This window comes from Frieseomelitta varia, unplaced genomic scaffold (assembly GCF_011392965.1).
Source record: "Frieseomelitta varia isolate USP_RPSP 00005682 unplaced genomic scaffold, Fvar_1.2 scaffold_366, whole genome shotgun sequence".
Lineage (NCBI taxonomy): Eukaryota > Metazoa > Arthropoda > Insecta > Hymenoptera > Apidae > Frieseomelitta > Frieseomelitta varia.
In genome coordinates, this window is record NW_025110108.1 from 281,304 (window position 1) to 303,817 (window position 22,514).

General features: G+C 35.3%; 2 long non-coding RNA genes across 2 annotated transcripts in view; both read left to right on the forward strand.

The window, feature by feature from the left end:
* Nucleotides 1-13,124, forward strand: part of LOC122530943 — a 60,151-nt gene extending 47,027 nt beyond the window's left edge. The window contains exons 3-4 of the long non-coding RNA XR_006307147.1: nucleotides 12,395-12,558; nucleotides 12,648-13,124. This is a non-coding gene — a long non-coding RNA (uncharacterized LOC122530943). The remainder of the gene's footprint in view (nucleotides 1-12,394; nucleotides 12,559-12,647) is intronic.
* A 1,464-nt stretch (nucleotides 13,125-14,588) lies between these two features.
* Nucleotides 14,589-18,733, forward strand: LOC122530942. Its single transcript, XR_006307146.1, has 9 exons — nucleotides 14,589-14,718; nucleotides 15,285-15,488; nucleotides 16,061-16,270; nucleotides 16,866-16,963; nucleotides 17,296-17,391; nucleotides 17,711-17,967; nucleotides 18,051-18,121; nucleotides 18,203-18,267; nucleotides 18,454-18,733. It is a non-coding gene; the product is annotated as an uncharacterized LOC122530942 (long non-coding RNA).
* The last annotated feature ends 3,781 nt before the right edge of the window (nucleotides 18,734-22,514 follow it).

Below are 22,514 nucleotides of genomic sequence, written 5' to 3' on the forward strand. Positions count from 1 at the left end.
ACTTCTCTAGGTTGAGAGAAGTTTTTAATGATATCCAAGGAAAGTAATGAAGAGTTCTCGGAGACACGAAACGACTGTCATCTTAGATCAACGTGTTCTAATTGCAAGTGAAAGAGTCAAGTCGGTGAAGTGCAATTGGTACACGAACAGAGGCAAGTCAGCTGAGGTTGTAAAAACAAATCTCGCGCTAATACGTGGATACCTGAAAGTTGGAAGGTTCTTTCGCCAGTTACTCACTTGGAATATCCCAAACGCTGTGCCGAGGTGTTCATTTGTCCGCGCGACCGTCGTCACGATCATTACTCTCTCCAGGCTCCCTCTTTCTCTCTTCTTCCGTTCCCTCGCCCCGGACGCGCTTTATCTTCCCCTCTGCTCCTCTATTCTTCTCTCTCTCTCTCTCTCTCTCCGTCTCTCTGTACGTGTCCGATAATCTCTTTGCTCTTTCGGGGTAACGAATACCGCGTACATATATATATATATATATATATATGTGTGTGTGTGTATGTGTATATATCAGACGCTCGGAAAACAGCGAAACAGCGAAAGAATCGCGCGCCAGATATCACGGTGACGGTCTACGCGTTGCGTCGTACATCTTCCGCGTAACACGGCACACACAAACGCGCCTGGTCGGTACACCACAAATCGGAGCCAGCAAGCAGCAACAGCATCCGCGTGCAAGCATTCACAGACGATGCTCAAACGGTTGGCGAAACGCTAGGTCCATCGGTCGACCTGGTTGAGAAACGAGCACCCGTGATCTCCCACGCGAGCATCGCGGCAGCATCGATCCAGATTCTCAACCAGCGGCGATCAATTGCGAAACGAACAACGAACGGTCCGTAGAACCGCGTCCGTCCGAGAGCAACGCCGTCGACGTTGTCCCATCTTCTCGCAGACAGATCACCCAAAGATCCGAGTGTTGGTGATCAGCTGCTACTACTGGCTGTGTAGGTCACGCAGGTGATACCAAGTTTCCAAAACGGTTTCTCGACGATTCCGTTTGTTTATCGAGCTGTCCAGCGTCCAGCTTCGAGTTCGAGTTGACACGATTTTACGAAGTTACGATTTCTTCCTCTTGTCGGATGGAAATTGTTCGTCGTGAGGGACGTGATGCACGTTGTCACGCTCAGTGCCGAGAGGCGAGTGAAACGCGCACGAAAGTGACTGCGTCCGAAGAAAGAAAGAAAAAAGAACAGCACGGGTTACAGGCACGCTCTCCCGTTCGAAGCACACACAGAGTGGTGTGTGCGTCCGCACAGGCACGCAACCGCGAACTACGATGCCCTCGACTGGAGGCGCCTGCGGTCCAGGCTGCCACGCAGTATACTGAGCGGTGCCGGCTGCCCGGGAGAATCCGTGGGCGAACGAAGCTCGCCGAAAATCTGCGAAGATCCTCGATTCGATACGCTCTCTTCGGGGTCGCGCCACGAGTCACGAAGAGATGCTGGATTCGCGAGAGACTGACCCTGTCAGGCCTACGCGTAATCGCTGTTTTCAACCCCTTCGTTCAGGCATCACCGACATGCACACGGACGAAAATTCGTCTCATTTCCGATAACAATCCGACAACGACCGCTGTTTCATTCCGTTAACCTCTCGAAGATGGTCAGTTGTCGCGAGAAGTTAAATTTGGTTGGTTACAGTTGCTCGCGAAAGTGTTCGGACGTTTAGAGGAACCTTCTATTAAAGGATTTCTATATTACGTTTCTTATATATATTTCATTGATAGCGTAGAGAGATGCAACTACGTCGTGATTTGATTGATCAAGTTTGAGAGAAATTTGAAAATCTATTTTATATTTTATAAATAAAATTGCCCACGAAGGTATTCGAACATTTTATGAGAAACATTTTATGTTACATTATGTTGTGTAAAACATTTCGAAGTTTCTGTAGTGTTTGGCTGTCATTATCGGTCAAGCCTAAAACAAATACACACATACATATATATATTGTATAGAAGTTACAGGATATTTAATACAAATATATATTTCGAAGCAGTTACTCCATTACAATATTCAATATTCTTCAATATTCAGCGAGACCATCTCCAATACTTGTCAAACAGTCACTAATACCAAGTAATGATGTTTTACCATATTTGCTAATCAGATCGAACGACTCAATTTTCACCAATAAAATTGTTTCGTAAAAGATACACGCGTGGAAACTTTTTATACAGCGACTGTTCGAATATTTTCTTAAACTATCTTTCTTTCTTCTTCGTGAATCGAGATCGATCACTGCACAATTCCTACCCATTTGCTTAAATGAAGAAGGATACGAATCGCGATTTCTGACCGCGACGATAAATTACGCGTCGAGAGGCATCAGCCGGTACTATTTTTGCATAACCGGCTGAAAAGTCGGAACGATCAATCAACTTTGTCGGATTAGTTTCTTTGGGGCGCGACGCGACGTCGTGTAACGTCAATACCGCGTTGTTTCCGCGGTTCAATCCCCATTGTTCCCATCGTGTCACGGTTTTCTTTAGCCAGCGGAGAATTGATACTGACATCGTATCGCGGCACGTGCTGATTCACCGCTCGCGTTTCTGCGATTGTCTTCATTCTTCGCCAGACGTTGCCCTCCCGCGCTGACAGGTGCGCTTCCCCGCGCTGTCCCGCGTCTTCAACCCGTCCGAAATAATTGTCCTCGTTTGTCACGGCACGGTTCGTAAATATTGCTCGTTGGCCGAAGGATTCCCCGCGCCATTACAGGGGAATCAAACACGAGTCATACACCGTGTACGCTTAATCCTCTCGTCGCTCGCCCGTTTGCAAAGCCATGAGTCTTCCCTGTGACTCAGACCCGCGCTGATCTCTAGCTTCGCACTAAGCATTCCCTGCAGAGAGCGGTTCACGAAAATCAAGAGCGGAGAATTAGAGAAGTCGAACAAACGACAAGCTGCCAGTGTGTTTCCGGAAACGAGTCACAGAGTCGTCGATGAACCAAGTTCAGTGCCATAAAATGTTGACTGAGCCAGCTAGTCTAATTAAAGTAGCTCAAACTTTAGTATTTGTTGTAACAAAGTTTGACATACTTGGTATTTCCTTTATTTTTGTTAATGTTAATATATACAGAAAATGAACGGGATAGAAATATTTTTGGATAATTGAAACCAGCGCGAGCAATTTTTTTTTAATGTTTCTTCAACTGGAACGAATGGTAACGTTTGATCTCTTGAAATTTAAATTCAATAATTTAACTTGGCAGGTTGGTTTAGGATGATTTTTGCTGTATCCTCGCGTGCTTCGTCGAATTTTTCACCGTGAATGAATTTCATTTCGCTATTTTTCAACTCTCTTGAAAAATTCAGGGATTCGATATCGATGTACATTTGTACGTACGTACGTCTGAGTTTAAAAATTCTCGCAGATTCCGAATGGTATTGCAATTCTCCGCGTACCACTTTTTTGTTGCAATACAATAAAATTTTATATTCTGAATCAATTTCGCTCGATTATGTGTTTTAAAATCCCGTTGTTGCGTTGAAACGTAACAATTTCTTCGGAGGACGACGTACTCTCGATTCTGTATAAACAGTTTCAAACGTTCGATATAATATGAAACGTTGGAATATTTTTACCTGTTTGCTATACCATCCATCCGTATCGATCCAATATAGACGAAACAATCGCACTTCTGCTAACAATGTGGAAAACAATCAAACCATTGAATATTTTTCGGTTACGGGTAAATAAATATAAAAATAGATATTGGCAATTTTTGGAAAATTGTTTAGATTAGTCGTTAATTGCGCCGAGTGAGAATGTTTCTGTGATGCGTTTGTGTACTTCAGTGTTAACAGCAACGAAGGATGATTGACGCGGTGTATCTATAGCTATTGGTGCGGTTATGTTGTTCACTGTATTAGACAACGGTGGAAGCGCCGCGCGTTGTTGAAACGCGAATATTTACGACGCGTGGGTATCAGCGTGACACGTGTGTTTAAAAATGCTCGGAAAAACTTGCCTCTTTTTTTTCCTTTTTTTTTTTTTTTTTTTTTGTTTCTTTCTCTTTGTTTTTTCTTTTTTGCGTTGCGCCATCATCGCCGGTGGAATTTATATCGGTTCTTTGTGCCCGTGCACGCCGCGAAAGATAATAAATTTCTAAAATTCGATTTCGTTAAAATGCGGTATAATTGATACGCCCGTAGGTATTTTACACGAGATTTTTATTGACGTTAATATCCGGGACGGATTGTGTCCACGTTTAACCACTCGAAGTTCGAATTCGAGCTTTAAAATCGAATCAATGCTCGAAACAGGCGATCGACGCGTTTTGTCGAGAATTTTTTAACGAGAAGTGTGTTGAATACCCCGTGGTAATTAAAATCGTCGGACACTCTTTTTCCGGGTGAAAATCACACGCTTTGCATTTTCATCGTGCTTCGTGCATCGGGGGGAAGGAAAGTTCTTTGTATCGAATCTTTCACGATAAGCGTTTGTAGTTTTCGTGCAAAAAAAATTTGAAATTAATTTCTGCGTTTGACGCGCAAATCGGGCAAAACAGGCTGGAATGAATTGTATGGTTAGTTAGGAAAAATATCTTCAAAACAGCTAAATTAAGTCGTGTCCATTTCTCATTATTTTTCACACAAGAACGTGTACTTATGTACGTATTATGAAAACAATTTTAAAAATAACTCTAAGCACTAACTCTTAGACATTTTATTCACATAACTGTCATACTTTGGTATGACTTTTGTGTCTAATTTGGGATCCGAAAGTAAAATAAGAATCTGTAAGTTTCTGTTTAAGGATGCCTCGACAAATAAAAAGAAAATCAACATATTCAACTTTTCAACGATTCAACAATTCTTCAGCCCTTTTCAGTCGTTTCAGAGAAGCGTTATCGTCGCAGTTTGCATCTTCAACAGTTTGTCACAATAACAATTAACGACGTTCAAGCGAAGAACGCACAATCTGCAAAGAGGAATGTCTAATTACCGTGATCGTTGTGCCTTCCGTGGAATTTGCCAGATAGCGCCAGCAATGATACACAGGTTCAACGAGAGAGTTCGGGGTGTCTAGACCCCGTCGCGTACATGTTAATGGCCTCGAACGTTATAGTACGTGATTGAATCGCGTGACGACGATGTTACGCGTACCTATCCTGTAACGGAAATCCACAGTATACACAGAGATATCTTCCAGTAACACCGTTACTACCGTCGCTCGTTTCGATTTTCCCCTCATCCTATTTTCCGTCTCTGGGGCAAGCTGCTGCTGAGAAAGGACCCTCGCCTAGGTTCCTTCATGGGGGTTACCTCGCAGCGCGGAGTTAGGGTCAGTAAATGGGACGTTGGTTGTATTGATCCTTTTCGTTCTTTTTCGACGTTATTTCGATCTCTCGCTGTCTTCGTCGCTGTGCCACCGTCTATTCGATGGAACTCGAATCGATCGCGAGGTGGAGGTGCACGGGGTTGAGTTCGATGTCGATAGCGAGAGAGAGAGAGAGAGAGGAGGGGAAGGAAATGTCGCTCGATGGAATACAATCCAGAAATATAGATCAGCAACGCGACGCGAGTCTTATTAAAGCTAGATTTCCTACAAGCGAGAAGAGAGCCTCGAGAGCGTGCGTTCGAGATTTTTCTGACCGGACCAAAGTTCCGGAAGTTTGTTTTCTTCGTTGAAACTTGATTTCATAATCGAGCTTCTCGGAAGTCCGGCTGATCCGTTGAAATTAATGAAAATCTAAACGTTCAATGCTGAATGAAGAGCATGTAACGTTATTCGTCTTGAGTGAACTAAATGTTTCGATTGAATCTGTACGACATCTAAACTAAAGACACTACAGTAAAGATACTGCTTTAAAATTAATCTCATAAATATTGGATTAATATTTAATTATTTAATCAAGAAACAAATGACATACTTTTATAGGTTCGTTCATTTTAAGAAAAAGATTCTTGCAGTATCATCGTTTTCCTGTGATTTTCAATTTATGTTAGTTGCGATGAATCAGTTAATGCGATTAACACGTCAAACAATATTGAAGAACAATTGACAATATATCTTTCAAGCAATTCTCGCATGTCACGGATGCACGATTTTTAAGTCTGCAGATTTATGAGCGTGATTTATGAGTTGCTTATTAAACGACATTGCTATTTTTCTCAAAGTTACATAATTCGTTTCGTACTTGTCCGGCAACAAAGGGAACCGAATGCGGTTGAAAGAAAATTTGAAATAAATTAATTGCGAGAGTTACGAGTGACTAGCTAATAACTGTATTGTATGCATAATTATTATGTATTATTACAACAATGATAACATGTAGTATTATTGTAATGATATTTGTATAAATTTGTATTATTCGTACATAGGTGTGTATATATTGTGTAACACAATGTATAAAAGTATCATTACAATAACAACTGCAAAATAATTAATAATTAATTAGTACATTAGTATCAATTATGCACCCGATCGATTGTTTAGTATTTAACTATGCAAAGAAGAGGAAAAGAGCAGGTAGAAAATAGGAGCCGCGTAAGCCGGTCTGACATTGGGAACAATGGAGCCAAGGTCCCGTCCCATCCACTACACAAGTGGGAACCAAAAACAGCTTCGAGGTTCTCAAGTTCTCTTCGTTGAAGCGAAGTTCGTCGAAACTCGGCGAACGAGTCGGCTAGAAAAGGCTGCCCCCGACGAAGTATATCCCCGGGGGAATCCAATCAGAGCGAGGAGCTTCAAGCATCTAACCTCCGTCGACCTCTCGAGTGCAAATCTCGAGCACCTCTCGAGTTGCCCGACTCGAATCGCCAGAATAAGATTTACAGCGTCTCCCACGGAAAGAATTCTGCCGGTCGGATATTCTGTCCTATTCAGCGAGGCTGTCAAAGCTGTGTAATCAGGGAGATTTTTTTTTTTTATTACGTCGGCCGCGACGTTAATCTCCACGCGAAATCCAGATGTGTTCCACATCCTTCGTGACGTCGGACACGCCTACGATCCAGATGCAGGAATGTTCACCACGTGACTGGAATACCTGTCGCGTGGCTGGCGATCAAAAATTTCTTAGCCAATAAACGGGATTCCGACGGACTGGCGGATCCGATGGAACGGGCCAGTGACACACGCTCTCTCATCGCGGAATAATTTCATTTAATTCCTCAATCCTCTCCAAGCCGCCAGGTCCGGCGGATCGAACGTGGGATTTTCTGTAACTGTCAGACGCATTTGTTCCACTTTTTTTCTATACACGATATTCAAATGGAAATCGTTTGGCTGCAAGATAATACGCATTGCATACTGGAACATCTCATTCGCGAAACGCGTCCAATATTTTTCAAATACTGTTACTGCGATTCGTTCAAATATCTACGACACTATCAATAGACATACTATCATGGATCATCTTATTAATTATTGATTAATTAATCAATATCGATTTGTATTATTAGAATATTAAAATTTCTCATAATTCGTCTAAAATATCCAGACACTTGTGAACGTTATACAGTCAACCAATTTGACAGATTAAAATAAGAGACTATCGTCTTAATTACAAAGTTCAAATGCTGTAACTGAAATATGAATTTATATATTCATATTATTATGTCAATCAAATGTTAAATCAAAAATATTTGAATACTTATGAATGGCAGTATAGAGATCCAATGGTATCGTACTGTACATCCAATTAAAAAATTAAAACAAACGAGCCACTACATATTAAATCCAGAATTTAAGAACGGGATTTTCTCATATCAGACATATTTACACCAATATTATGGAGAAACACGTATCTGTGTTTTCTACGCTTCATTCAATTAGAAGTCTCTGATATATTGTCAATTATTTTCTATTGTTCACCGTCGTTTTCATTATTAATCGCCAAGCTAAATTGCAGACTCAACCACGCGATGGCTGCCTGTCAGAAATTTTTCGGCAGTTCGAATAAAAAAATATTTGATTCCCCAGACAGACGAAACGAAACCCGAACCTTGGCTCTATTGTTCCCAATGTCAAAGCGACTCTCTTTAGCAACTCCTTCGTTCTTTTTTTTCTCCCTTTCTTTCTTTCTTACTTTCGTTCTTTTTTTTTTTATTCTGGACCAAGTCCTGGCCAGCCTACGAGCCCACCTGATAATTAAGTCCGCGGACTTTGACGAAGTTCCTTCCGAGGGATAAAGGAACCTGACAACGCTATTGCTCCTTATTATAATTAGTGCCCGCGCCTGAACTGCGCCCGAAACTTGTCGACCGTACGTACACCGATCGGAAACTCGTGTTATTTCGTTTTTCGCCAATTAACTTCGATCCCGCGCGGCGAACATGTTCAGCCACACACACTACGAGCCACTGTCTCGGGATTTAGGCGAAGCGGTGAACTTCTTCACCTCGGGAACAAGTTTGTCGAAAGGGGATTTCGGAAAATGGGATTCCCCGGACAAGTTATGATCTAGTAACAGCATCCGACACGAGAACTCTCTTTTCTCTCGCGGAGGAAAACACGACTATAAGAAAAAAAAAAAAAAAGGAAGAAAGTTAGGATGTAGGAGACCCGAAGTCTCGAAGTTAGGATGCCGCGGCTGGAAAATCCTCGGTCCCCGAACTCTTTGAAAAGTTCATTCGAATCATTCTCAACAAATGATGGCACTGCTGAGTGATAGGCGTCATCGAAGGATTTAAATAAATCAGTGAGGAGAGATACATCCCTGCTGAAATTTGGTATAAAGAATCGAGTTCCGTTCGAGATTGTGTTTTCGTGTACGTTCAATTTTTTACAAAGAGGATCATCAAGATCATGTGATTTAATCTTTTCAACATTGCTTTTAAAGTATTTTTGAAAATTGTGTCCAAGTTTGATCTTATCCAACATTCAAATGTTAATATTTTAATTGTAATCTACGAGTAAAGGTGTTCTAGTGGTGCTGCAATATTGCTCAATGTATTCAAAAATTTCAAACGCTGTATTTTATATTTGTCTTACTGTGCTCGTAAGATACAATTGAAATAAAAAATTATCTTAATACTTATGTATAAAAATAATTTATATAATATTATATATAATACTTATATATAAATATAATTTATATAATTTTATTGCCTTTGTGCATCTTTTAGTTTCATCTTCCATTATAATAACTATCAAAAAATAAATATTGGTCACTCGCGTGTCGTGCTGAAAAGATTAACCATTAAACCTTCCTCTATGAAGATTTTTAACATATAATAATCAGTCGATAAATCAGAGATTCGCAAAGTAAAAAACGACATCATGCTGTCATTGATAAAATTATCTCATCATTAAACTGCGGATGTTCATGTAAATTTAAATAATTTTATATGCATCATTAAAGAACTGTGACGCATTTCATATTTAAAATATTTACACAGTAAATATTTTATATATTTTTATTGAATATTTTATATACATTTTATTTCATATCACGTGCGTCGTATGCATTTTTATGTCTTTAAACTTTCAATAAAAATGCATAAAAGAAACTTGTCATTGTCGATTACACGGAAGCGTAATGGAACATATCAAAAGGACTAGCAACAAGGGAAAAACAATCGAGTAACGTTGTTTTCTACAATTAATGAACTTTATATTGAAGTAAAATTCATATAAATTTGTATTTGACGATGTAACGCTTGATTTAAACAATCCTTTTGCCGCTTTGTCACGCGTGTTTTATTAGGAGCGAAGTTTGTCAGTTTGCGACGTCGTATCGAATCTCTTCTTTTGATACTTGGTCTCGTGTTCGACAGGGGAACGAAATTTCTCCAGTTTCTTCTCCCTCGACGAAAACAACTGACGTTGAAGCTATCCCTTATCGTAGCTAGTTGGCGTGTAGTTCCCCAAGGAGCTCGGTGACTTATGGTCGGCAAGCTTTACTCTATCTTGATGGTTCAATAGTGATATACAGGTGCATGTTAAATGCTGTGACAATAATTCCCAGAGAATACCGAGAATAATGCAAGCAACGAGTTGTTCCGTGTTCCATTGACGAATGTTAGCGTCCGTCTCATGATCAATTGAACGTTTCAACACATCGACAACAATGTATTTTCAGATACATTAATTCTAAAAGATGTAGTGAAGAACGTAACAGCTGAATCACTAATAATGAAAAATAGTTGGTATTTTAAATTGTTTGTTCATGTAAAAGAGAACACAAAAAAAAAAAAAATCATGTAAAAATCCACTGGGTTTGTTTTTTAAATCGTAAATCCTCTATTTTGGAAATCTTCATTTTATTTTATTTTATTTTATTTTTTTTATGTTTTTACGTGATGTAACGAACGGGGAAGAGATATTTTTATTTCCGAAAATTGTGAAATTTCAATCGTCTGTAAAAACATTGGAAAACTTTTTTTTTCGTGACTAGATTCACTGTGGTGTTGAAGATTGAGGTCTTCTTCTTTCACAACGGGCTCTTAAAACTTGCCATATAATTTTCTTTCTTCGTCATTTTATTGAACTTTGAATATTAGAGGGAATCGTCCAATTCCAACGTTTGAAGTTCAATAAAGTGGTGAAAATAATAACAGTACAGCAAGTTTTAATGGGTCGTTGTAGAAAGAGAATTTCAATCTTCAAAAAATAATTCCTAGATATCATCACTTTTTAATTTTTCAATTCAACGAGTCAAAAGTTGAAATTGAATCGTTAATCAGAACGATCTGGTAGAATCGTATCGTTTAATAAAAACAATACCACAATTCGAGAACCGATTTAAATTCAAGCACTCATATGTACGTATGTAAATTGCGAGGCGAAATATATCTTCATGGTTAAGTGGCCATAAAAGCAAAAATTCGTTTAAAATTCCCTAAAAAAAAAATTTACTTCCTCAATTTGTATTATTTCTAAGTTAACCAACAATGTTATCTTTCCTTTTGCGCGAGAGATTAAAAAAGAGCAGTGGTAACGAACTGCTTTTATATCCCATGCTTAACAACGACTTAATTTATCGGAGCTTTTTTCTCTCTCGAGTTTACGATTCACAAGACGTAATTTAATGCTCGGGAAAATAATCAACTTTCCAAATGTACAGAACAAAATTTGCTATTTCCATTATCATTAAATAACAATTGAATGTATAACTTCGACTTTACATTTTAATCTTAAACTAATCAATACGATATAAGATAGTATATTTCATGTTAAATAGACGCAGAGTTTTATTTAAATAATCAATTGCCCATTATGTTAATAAATATCAACAAATTGGTGGGATATCTTTGGCATTTATTATTAAATGAATGTTTACGTATTTATGGGAAAATGGGGAGTATATGAAATATTTATGGAAAAATGAAGAATATAAAAGTATATGAAGTATTTAATGGAAAGGAGGTAGTACTTGTTATAATATTTAGTAGGAGAAATGAATATTTAATCGTGTTTCATTCTCTTAATTATATCAACGAAAAATGTGCACTTATATAAAAATTCGTAATTTTGTGCTAATTTTTGCACTAAATATCTTACAATTTCTATTTTCAGATTGATCTCATTATACTATAATTGTGTCTCATTATAGAGTTAATGAAATTTCAAAATATCTCTTCTGGAGGATTCAAAGGTTAATCAATGTAAATGTATAAATGTGGACAATTATATATTTTGTAGTATAAATAGTATAAATACTGTAGTATTATATAATACTGTAATACTACGGAAGTACAATGGAAGATTATTATTGTATGTACCTTTGTTGTCAAAACTTCAAATGCAATAGCTTATAATGTTGTAGCGATTGTCTGATAATAATTAAACTGTTTCACAACTGAAGGTTTTGACAATAAAAGGATATTTGCTTTGCACAAATTGTTTTTAAGTGAAAAGTGACATTGATTCGCTTCTAAACTCTCCACATGACATACTCACGCACTACATACGCATAAAAGTTTCGAATGAAATATGTTCGCATGCTTTCATAAGCTATAATCGTATCTATATAATTAACACTTAATTATAAAATTGCGAAAGAAAGAAAGAAAGAAAAATCTTAAGACGAGAGGGTGCAATCCATCTTCATTGTTGAGAAGCGACAGGAACGAGACCTCCATTATTTGATAAAATTTCTCTTCCGTGTCAATTACACTTCGCTGGCAAAAAAAAAAAAAAAAAAAAGAAAACAAGAAAAGGGTTAAGTGTTTATTGCGTGATTCGCCAAATCGAACATTTTTGAATTGCCGATGCCAGCCGAATTAGCCCGAGCGGTCTCGAGCGGGTAGGCGCAATCGATTCCGAGAGAAAGCTAGCATCCCTGCTACATCTCGCACAAGGCTTTTCCCCCACTTCTCTTTTCAGAGCTTTAGAATCGTCTGCGAGAGGCACACCGCTCTACCTCAAAGTACGCAACGAGGCTGAAGAGGCTTTTTTTCTTTCAATGAATGTCCATTCATGAAAGTCTTTCGTTTTAGCTAACCTTACCTATCCTCTAGCCCGCAATGGTTTTTTCGTCTTCTGCTTCTTCTGCAACACCCCTCGAGCATACCGTGTGTATACACCACGATGAAAAGTCTTGGGACACGAGTACCACATCTTACAAAACTGGAAAAAAATCTGTCAAGCGTTAGTGTACAGGGTGAGTCACATAAAACATTTCGATTGCGAAAGTTAAAACGTCTGTTAAATATGATTTTGTGAAATAGATTAACATACTTTTCTTTTCAGGAGTGTCGAGAATGTCGAGAAGAAGTTACAGTGGCTCAAAAATGGCATCATTTCATTTAAAAAGGGAACGAACTTAATCTTTGTATGATTCTCAATGTATTTGGCCATGAAAGGAGTATTGATACTATATTGATCATATATTTCTTGACATCGAGCCGGATATATACATATTCTATTATACGTGGCTTATCCTATACTAACTATTATACTATCCTGTATTAACTATTATATGTACAATAAGCTGTATGCTAGGACAAACGTAATTAGTTCTTGAACCTCCTTCGTTATAGTATACACTGAAATAATATATGTATTTAAGAGTTAATCCATTCCGAATACAGAGTGAAGAGTAAAATTCTCAGTAATATAACGGAGGAAAAATATAATATACATTCAAAACTAACATAAAATTTACTTTTTTAGTGAAAAATACTATATAGAAACGTTTTAACATGTTGAACAAAGATCAGTCACTGTTCTTACCCGTATATATAAATTAATTAATTTCATAAATTATTAATTATACTCACGGTAAATTACAAATTTTATTCACGAGTTTCTTATAATTAGTTATCTAGTCTTCTGCTACTACTAAATTCAATTAGTGTTTCTTCTTTACTATGATGTCCTTTTTAACATCTTTGTGTCTTACAGCATCTTAATTTTGTTCATAAAAATTGTTCGTTGTGGCACACTCCACTGTGCAATTCTCAAAAATTGTATTATCTATAATAAATGTTGAATAATAATAAAAAAAAAATACCCTGACTACGACGCGCTTTTGTGCCTTTGCTCAGTATAAACTTGTTGAGCGATTCTTCAGGTGGCTCGTAGGTGGCGAATAGGCCGGTTACTCATCTTTTGTCACGGATTTGTCTTGTTCGCTATAGGATTAGCTCTCTCTCATGCCTCACGGTTGACGAAGTTACGCCTAAGACGTCCGAACTAGCGCGGGAATTGCGTTAACTACAATTACCGAGTTGCTACGGCGAGTTCCGGTCCTTCGACAAAGTTATCTGGCCGACAACTTCCCTGATAGACGGATTGCTTCTCTTCGTGGCTAGTTGGCACGAAATGTTTGCCAACTACTTGCTAATGTATTTTGTTAATCAGTGTATAAACTTGTGTTTCCTTGCTCTATATATGCATATAGGTAGACGTTGCATGAATTATATGAATATAGTGCAGTATACTGTTGGATGGTAAGAGGATGGTGTACCTTCGGATGGATAGTAAGATCGATGGTTTCTGTTTGAAATTCCTTGGAGACACTTTAGAAAGAATTACATAGACTCTGGAAAATCTACTTCTATAAGTAGTCCTTGTTATTTTTATATTACCCGCGTCGTTATTGATTTTATAAGGCGCACTGTAAAAGCTATGGGGATTGGGAACACAGAAAATTCGAAATCTTTGATTGCTAGATAAAATGAACACTTTATTACTACAAATTTACATCAAAGATGAAATATATCATATATCTCGTCTGTAATCTCGCCTGATTCCATTATGACACTAAGTCGATAATGTCGCATGCGATAGCAAGATAATAAGGAATCAGGTGATTTTCAAAATGTGAAACATGAAAAAGTATTTAAATTTTATTGTATACTCCATCTTATATATCGTGTCTATCAAATTAAATGTGACCTTATGGCAATTATCTAAAAGTTTTAAAAGATTCTTTTTTTTACCTTACAGATGGCGCTCCTTTCCTCTTATCCTAAACTGCATTATCCTACATCACAGACAAGATGCCTACGTAAAGAAAAAAATTAATATTAGTACAAAGTATAAAAATAAAATTAAAGAATTATCTCATTTAATAGACAGGAAGGATTAGAGGAAGTCTTTTTTATTTTTTATTTTAAATTACAGCACGTAGATGTATACAGACTTTAGATAATGACTACAGCGCCAACGGTGAAATACGGAACACACTAAGATTCTCGAATATATCGACATTTCCCACAATTTCTAAGCGGGAATCATGGCGGAAAGACGCACACCTCGTTTATAAGCAAGAAAGAGTGTTATCAAGAAGAAACATCCAGAAAAAAGAAGTTCTTAGGTAAAAATATAAATAGAAGTTAGATTTGTATTCGTGTTTTATATTTTTATTAAATAAAACGTGAATTTTTGGCTTCAACTCGAGGTAAGATTTAACCAATATAATTTTCAACAATTAAAGAAATAATGGCATATAAACATTTAAACAAAACATACTATGCTAACAGTTATTTATAATTTTAATTTATTTATAATTTAAATTTAATTTCAATTCTAATTAGAAAAAATATAACCTGTAATTGTCTAACTCATTGTTATGTATGTATACATGTATTTTATTACATATTTTTATACTTTTATTATAACATTTTCTACTTATTTGTTGATTTTTTAACTTCATACTATGTAATTCTTAACAATTCTAATACTAAATTCAACAACAATGATTAAGAATGTAAGTATTCAGTAGTTGTTCAATAATAATTTTACTACGTAATATAATAAAATTTCTCATGTCTTAATTTAAAGTATTGACAATATTTCATCAAGTGTGTATATTTCCGTTCCTTTTTGAGAGTTTCTCATGAATTTTGTGTATTAGACCAGAGTTTTCTATTTTTATTCCAGCTTATCGTTTCGTGAGGAACGTGCGATTACAGCGCCCCAACGGTGTAATATGGAACACACTCCCTAAGATTTTCAAATATATCGATATTACCCACAATTTCTAAGCGGGAATCATGGCGGAGAGACGCACACTTCGTCTATGAGTAAGAAAGAGTGTTATCAAGAAGAAACATCCAGAAAGAAGTATAATCCAGAAGTTCTTAGGTAAAAATTTAAATCAATAAGTGTTAAATTTGTATTTGTGTTTTGTATTTCTAAAATAAAAATGAAATAAAACGTGAATTTTTGGTTTCAACTCAAGGTAAGATTTAACCTATATAATTTTCAACAATTAAAGAAATAATGGCATATAAACATTTAAACAAAATATACTATGCATACAGTTATTTATAATTTTACACAAAAATTTAATTTCAATTCTAACTAGAAAAAATATAACCTTGTAATTGTCTAACTCATTGTTATATACGTATACATGTATTTTATTACATATTTTTACACTTCTATTAAAACATTTTCTACTTATTTGTTGATTTTTTAACTTCATATTACGTAATTCTTAACAATTCTAATATTAAATTCAACAACAATGATTAAGAATGCAAGTATTCAGTAGTTATTCAATAATAATTTTACTACGTAATATAATAAAATTTCTCATGCCTCAATTTAAAGTATTGACAATTTTTCATCATATGTGTATATTTCCGTTCCTTTTTAAAAATTTCTCATGAATTTTGTATATTAGACCAGAATTTTTTTATTTTTTATTCCAGGTTATCATTTCATGAGGAACGTGCGATTGCAACGCCCCCACGGTGAAATATGGAATATACTTCCTACGATTCTCGAACATATCGATATTTCTCTCACGATCGATTTTAAAGCGGGAATCATGGCGGAGAGACGCACACTTCGTCTATAAGCAAGAAAGAGTGTTATCAAGAAGAAACATCCAGAAAGAAGCATAATTCAGAAGTTCTTAGGTAAAAATTTAAATCAATAGGTGTTAGATTTGTATTTGTGTTTTGTATTTCTTAAATAAAAATAAAATAAAACGTGAATTTTTGGGCTTCAACTCAAGGTAAGATTTAACCTATAATAATTTTCAACAATTAAAGAAATAATGGCATATAAACATTTAAACTGAACATACTATGCTAACAGTTATTTATAATTTTATACAAAAATTTAATTTCAGTTCTTACCAGTACAAATATTGTAATCTTGTAATTAACAAATTCATTGTTGTATATGTATTTTATTATATTATATTTATTGTTATGTACGTATTTCATTGTATTATACATGTATTTTATTATATGCTTTTACACACACACTTTTATTATAATTTTTTCTACTTATTTGTTGATTTTTTAATCTCATATTGCATTCTTTATATTTCAATACCAAATTCAACAATAATTTATTAAGAATGAACGTATTTAGTAGTTAAAATAATAACTTTACTGCGTAATGTAATAAAATTTTTCATTTCTCGAATAATGCGTAGAATGTCTTGAAACAAAACTTCATTACAACACGAGCACAATGTTTATGTACATCTTGCTTGTTGGGCAGGATTACCTCATCCCCTCTTACTTTATCAACTGAAGGACGAGACGTGTTGCGGAGAGTCATTCAGCTCTGGAATTTTGTGACAACAATACGTATTACTGGTTTGTAACATTTTCTATCCTATCAGTAGCGTCCTTTCTGTAGCGTCGCTTCTTCGATACTTTTTAGTTCCATTTTACCTTATTAATAGTATCATTTCATTAATACACGCGTGATTGACGATTCATTAAGCATCACGATAATGAAATCGATTAAGATTTTGAACTTTTTCGTGTTGATTTCTCTTCGGTCATCGATTTCATTCTCACGGTTACCAGCACCTTGTCTCGAACACTTTTTTAGTAATAGAATTTGCAGTTGATTATCGTTTCACTTTTACATATTGGCCTTCATTTGACATATTTGTTCTAACTTTTGGTTTGTTTTTGTGCAGGTTATTTCTTGGTTGCAAAATAGCATAGACGCCACGATCATTAATGCACAATCTGATGAACTTTTATGGAGAGTTGGCAACATTTTGTTCATTTTGGTATACAATTTATATATATTTATATTCGATATACAATTCAGAATACATATTTTCATGATTATTTGTGGTACAAGGATAAAAATAGGAAAGATTAAATCAATTAATGTTTTATTTCGAATATAGAGATCGTAGTATCTCAGTAGTATATACTTTAAATGGACGTACAGTAAATTATTAAATTCAAAGTTTTCGAACTTTATTATAATATATCTTGCTACAATATATTTACTTTCTTCGAACGCCAACATGCAATACATATTCATTACTTCATACATTTTTCATACATTTCATTATTTTCATATATATTCATTATTTCCAGAAAGTTTTTGTGACCGCGCGCAATGCGGTTAGTAGAATCAGTGTTTGTTGCGTAATATTTTAGTACTTGTCTGAGCGAAATGGCTCTTATCAATTCATTTAAATTTAATTCGCGGAGTTAGAGCCAGTGAGTTTGCCGATTGTTACTTAAACGCGTGCGTTGATAGTCTTTTATTTTTCTTCTTTCATGTTCAGTGCTTGTTTTCGGTATTAGAGTCAGTGCTCAAGAGGATAAGGCCTCTCCAGGAGATCAAGATCGTAAGTAATTTCATCTATTGTACTTCAATATATTCAATTTTTCAAATTTAACAACAAAATAAATGTTTGACATTTTGTTACAGACGCTTCACATCAGTAACAGTTTTTCTGTATCTTTTGGGGAAAATCCAACGATGTCTCTAACTCAGAAAATGTAAGAATCTTTCATTATCTCTAACATAAGATTTTGCTTTGCTTTTAAACATAAATTTTGATGTTTAATGTTTTGTTACAGATTTTCTACACTCTTCACTTCCCTTAATCTTCTAAGGATCTTACGATGCTTTCAAAGCTAAAAATGTAAGTATCTTAGCTTGTTGTACTTGAATTCTATTCTCTATAATTTCTGTTGAAGTCGAATGTAAAATTATAATTATAAAATAAAAACGTTTCAAAATTATTAGACCCAATTTTTGTCATTATAAAAATTTAAATGTTCACAAATAACACTGTGTCTTTAGAAACAAAATGTTTGATATTTTTCAGGAAATTTTTCACTTCTGCCATGGGAGTCTCAGTGGTATCTATTTGATGGGGGTCTTCACGATAACTTTTCCTGCTCCAGTGCAACATCGATGATAACATTCTTCACATCTATTCCGTGAGTCGCATGCATTTATGTTCCTCCGGTCACTCAATCATGTCGTAGGACGAAAGATCCGAATCGACACGGGTGATTGGTTGTATACGTAGAATTTTTGATGAGCATAGTGACCGCGGGTATTTTTTATACTCGTGAGTAGTAACATTTTTTCAAGATTTTTATGTATTAAATTAGGATAGGGCTTTTTGCACATCGCGATTTTAACAAATATATATTTTTTATATAGTTAAAATATATTTTAATAATTAATAATAACTTATAAAATCAAAATATCTTCAATATAAATGTTTGCTAAAGTGAAATATCCGTATGAATATTTATATGAATAGATAAATAGTATCTGTTATCTTCATAGTAGAGAAGACGGATACCCTCCGACTTCGTTACTATGTAATATGTAGTTATTACTTATTGACATCGGTAATATATTTTGTTATAGTAATTAATAATTAATAATTAATAATAGTTATAATAATTTCCAATTTTATTTTCTCTTTTATAATAGTATTATTTGATTGAATTGATTAAGTTTTATAATTATGAACTGTAGTAGAATTTGAAATATAATAGATTAGAATTTTTTCGCAAAAAATGTATGAAATTTTATGTGCAAGAAGATACTTCGCGACAGGTAGATTTTTGAATCAAAGCATCAAGTTTGATTACTGTTTTCGCATTTTCGAAAATGTGCTTTGATGAAGAAGTCGCCTGAGATTATTTCTATTAATATTTAATTTAGAGTCAATTGTTTGATTTTGATTGTTTGAGTCAATTGTCAGAATGTTCATAATATCTTTTTTAACAAATTCAAGTCTAGTTCTAGTTCTTTATTCTCTTGCAATTTCAATAATTTCTGAAATAGTAGAATCATTACAGTTTGAAATAAAATAATGCAATAGTCCGTTAGATACAAATTACATAAACTAATTATTTTTTTAGTTCAGGATTTTCAGGTTTAACCCCTTCCGTGTTCATTGTCAGGATCTCACTCACGTGCCCAGGTGCTACTTGGGTGGGTGAAAGACATTGGGCACGATGACCATAGCCTGTAATTTTCTAAAAAATTTCTCAGCGACTGACAATGTGTTAGTGTATCGTGCACGACGTATTTTCTACATGTGTGTGTGTGGTTAGGATGTGGAGTTGCGTCGTTTCTATTGTTGCATTCATTATTCCATCATTTTTATTGGTGCATTCATTATTGAAATATTAAAAATATTTATGCACTAATTTAAAGAACTATGAATTTGTTATCACAATATTTAATAAATACAATATAATTACATTACTATTATTATAACTATACTATCAGTTATAATAATGATTTTAAGTGAATTTACACGTGTACTTTCTATAGAAATATTTTTTCTTGGTTATAAATATTAACTATAAATATAAACGTGTTTTAATCACGTTTTACGCAATGGTCGCTAGCTATTGTCAGTCGATTTCAGAAAAATGGTACGTAAATTAGAGTGTGAAAGTTGTGCGTTGAGCTCGGGTGTCGGAGGCGTCCCGGGACGTTCTCTCTAGTTTAGGTCTTTGCGCCCGAGTGGTATGTGTGAGAACCGTGGAATGAGTGTGTTGGTATGCCTGTCTTTTGCCATTTTTTAAATATAGGGTCCCTGAATAGGATAGGTAGCATACTTTCTGGTGTGAATGTGTTTAATTATAAGTAGGTAGGGCCGGGCAGGTTGGCACAGTCTCTGGTCGCGTGTTTCCTTTTCGCGTGTCCAACCTGTTTCAGGAAATCTAATTTGAAAAATCGACAGTGAAATTGGTACAAATTGAGCATGCCATTTGTTTCCGGTTTTACTCTTCGATTTTTCGAATTTAGTATCGCGGTCGCGGTCGTGGATAGGTCGCGAGTAAGTCCCGAAACGAACGTTTATGTAGGTGTTGCTTGAGCACGCACATGCGAGCGGACAACGATCACTATGATCGATGATCGTCCATGCGCATTGAGGTCAGCTTCCGCGATTATATTTTTATTTCACCTTTATAAATTATTTTTTAGTTTTGCGATTAGAAAGACTCGAGCCTAGATTTAAGTTTCAGCGGGCATCGCGCCCGAAGAAAAGAAGAGGCCCGGCAAACTGCCACGAAGAGGGTCGCAACAAATGGGTTCTCATCCTCTGGATCATTTAAATGATTCCAGAGCATGGGAGGTCATTCTCTTTACTACTTTGTCACTATGCTCTTTTAGTATTTGTAGTTGTATTTTTTTTCTTTTGCATGATCGTTTATCATTGTTTTGGGCAAATTTCGCGCGATTTTTCTTGTTAGCGTTGCGAGAGATCGATTACGGAATTGAATTAGAGTTGTGAAAATTTCGTGCCTGTTTATTAGTGTTGCGAGAAATTGATTACGGTTTAAAGTAGAGTTGCGAAGAAATGATAATCGTGTTTGCTTTAGAGTTGCGAATTATGATACCGCGATTGTTTTTAGCAATTTTGATTGTGAATTTTTAAAGTTGTTTTAAAGTTATACATAGAAAAATTTATCTTATTTCCTGTTATTTCAAATTAGATTATAGAGTCATTACTATTAATTAATTTTAGACTGTTAGAATATTTGAAGTAGCTTTTTTATAATAATTTTCGTTGAATTTGGTTTTAGAATTAGTGTTGCGATATTACTTTATCTAGTTACTTTTATTCTTAGTGTTGCAATACTATTCCATCGCGAGTTCCAATTACTTTTCCTCTTATTAGTCGCGAAAATGATCGCGTTTTTTGAAATAGCGTTGCGTTTAGAAAATGCCCAAATTTTTCCACTAAATTCGTGGAAGACTGTATGTGTTCTTGGATCACCTGGATGCAGTTACAAAAGCTGTACAGAAGTGATCATTCATCAGCAACCTCCAGCATTGTTGCATTGGACGCGTCCCAATTAGTGTTGCGCATTTTTAAAGATGGGTGCATAGATTAATAGCGTTGCATACTTACTTTCGGGAGTTTTAAATATGACGAAGCACTCTGCGTTTGATTTTCAAAATTTCCTATTAAGCTAGAATTAATGCTAGTGAATTAGTATTACGAAACAAGATACGGCTTGTTGTTCGGGTTTGTAATGTAGATAATTATACAATAGCCCTTCTGGTTATTGCATTGTTTAGTAGAAAATGCTTGTTTAATATCCCTTTTGGCTAGCGTATTGTGTTTTTTTTCCAATAGCCCTTCTGGCTAATGTCTCGCGATTTCCTTTTCAGTAGTCTAGCCCTTCTGGCTATTCGTTTGCTTTCTGTTTCAGTGGTGTGGAATTTTTGTGTTAAGTTTTTTAAACTAATAATCCAACAAATAAGTTTGTTACAGATTTATCAATTGGATGGATGGAAGATGGAATAACATGGACTATGGAATTCCAAATGGATGGATGGTTGATGGAACAACGTGGACTATGGAATTTAGAAAGAACGATGCATGGATACTGTTTAATGGTAATTAAATATATCTTGTTAAATTTATTTCACAAATCCCTTTGACAATAAAAGAAGATTGTACATAGAATGCACTAAATATAGAAAATTCTATGAAATAACCAAAACAGAATGCTTGTTAAGATTCAATGACTGTAGAAAATCTCTGCTTGAATTCTGTTTCTCTAATTTTATTTTGTTACTTTATTTTTAATTTGTAGAAGATATCTGCAGTCTAGCAGACAGTTATGTTAGTTTATTTGATCAATGAAAATCAATAATCTCTGTTAGCGATTTCTGATTGACAATTGAATTAGAATATGTGACTTGATTTTATCGTAACAATAAGTATCGCTGAATGTTTAATTGATTCGGGCTAAATTTACTTTCTTCTTTTGTTGAAACATCCGATTCTTTCCCAAAATACTTAGTAGCGATTCGTGGAATACGCTAAAATAATTAGGGCTGAGCAGAAATTGTAAATATGAAACAGTAAATAGAATGTAAATATGTTTACTTTCTCAT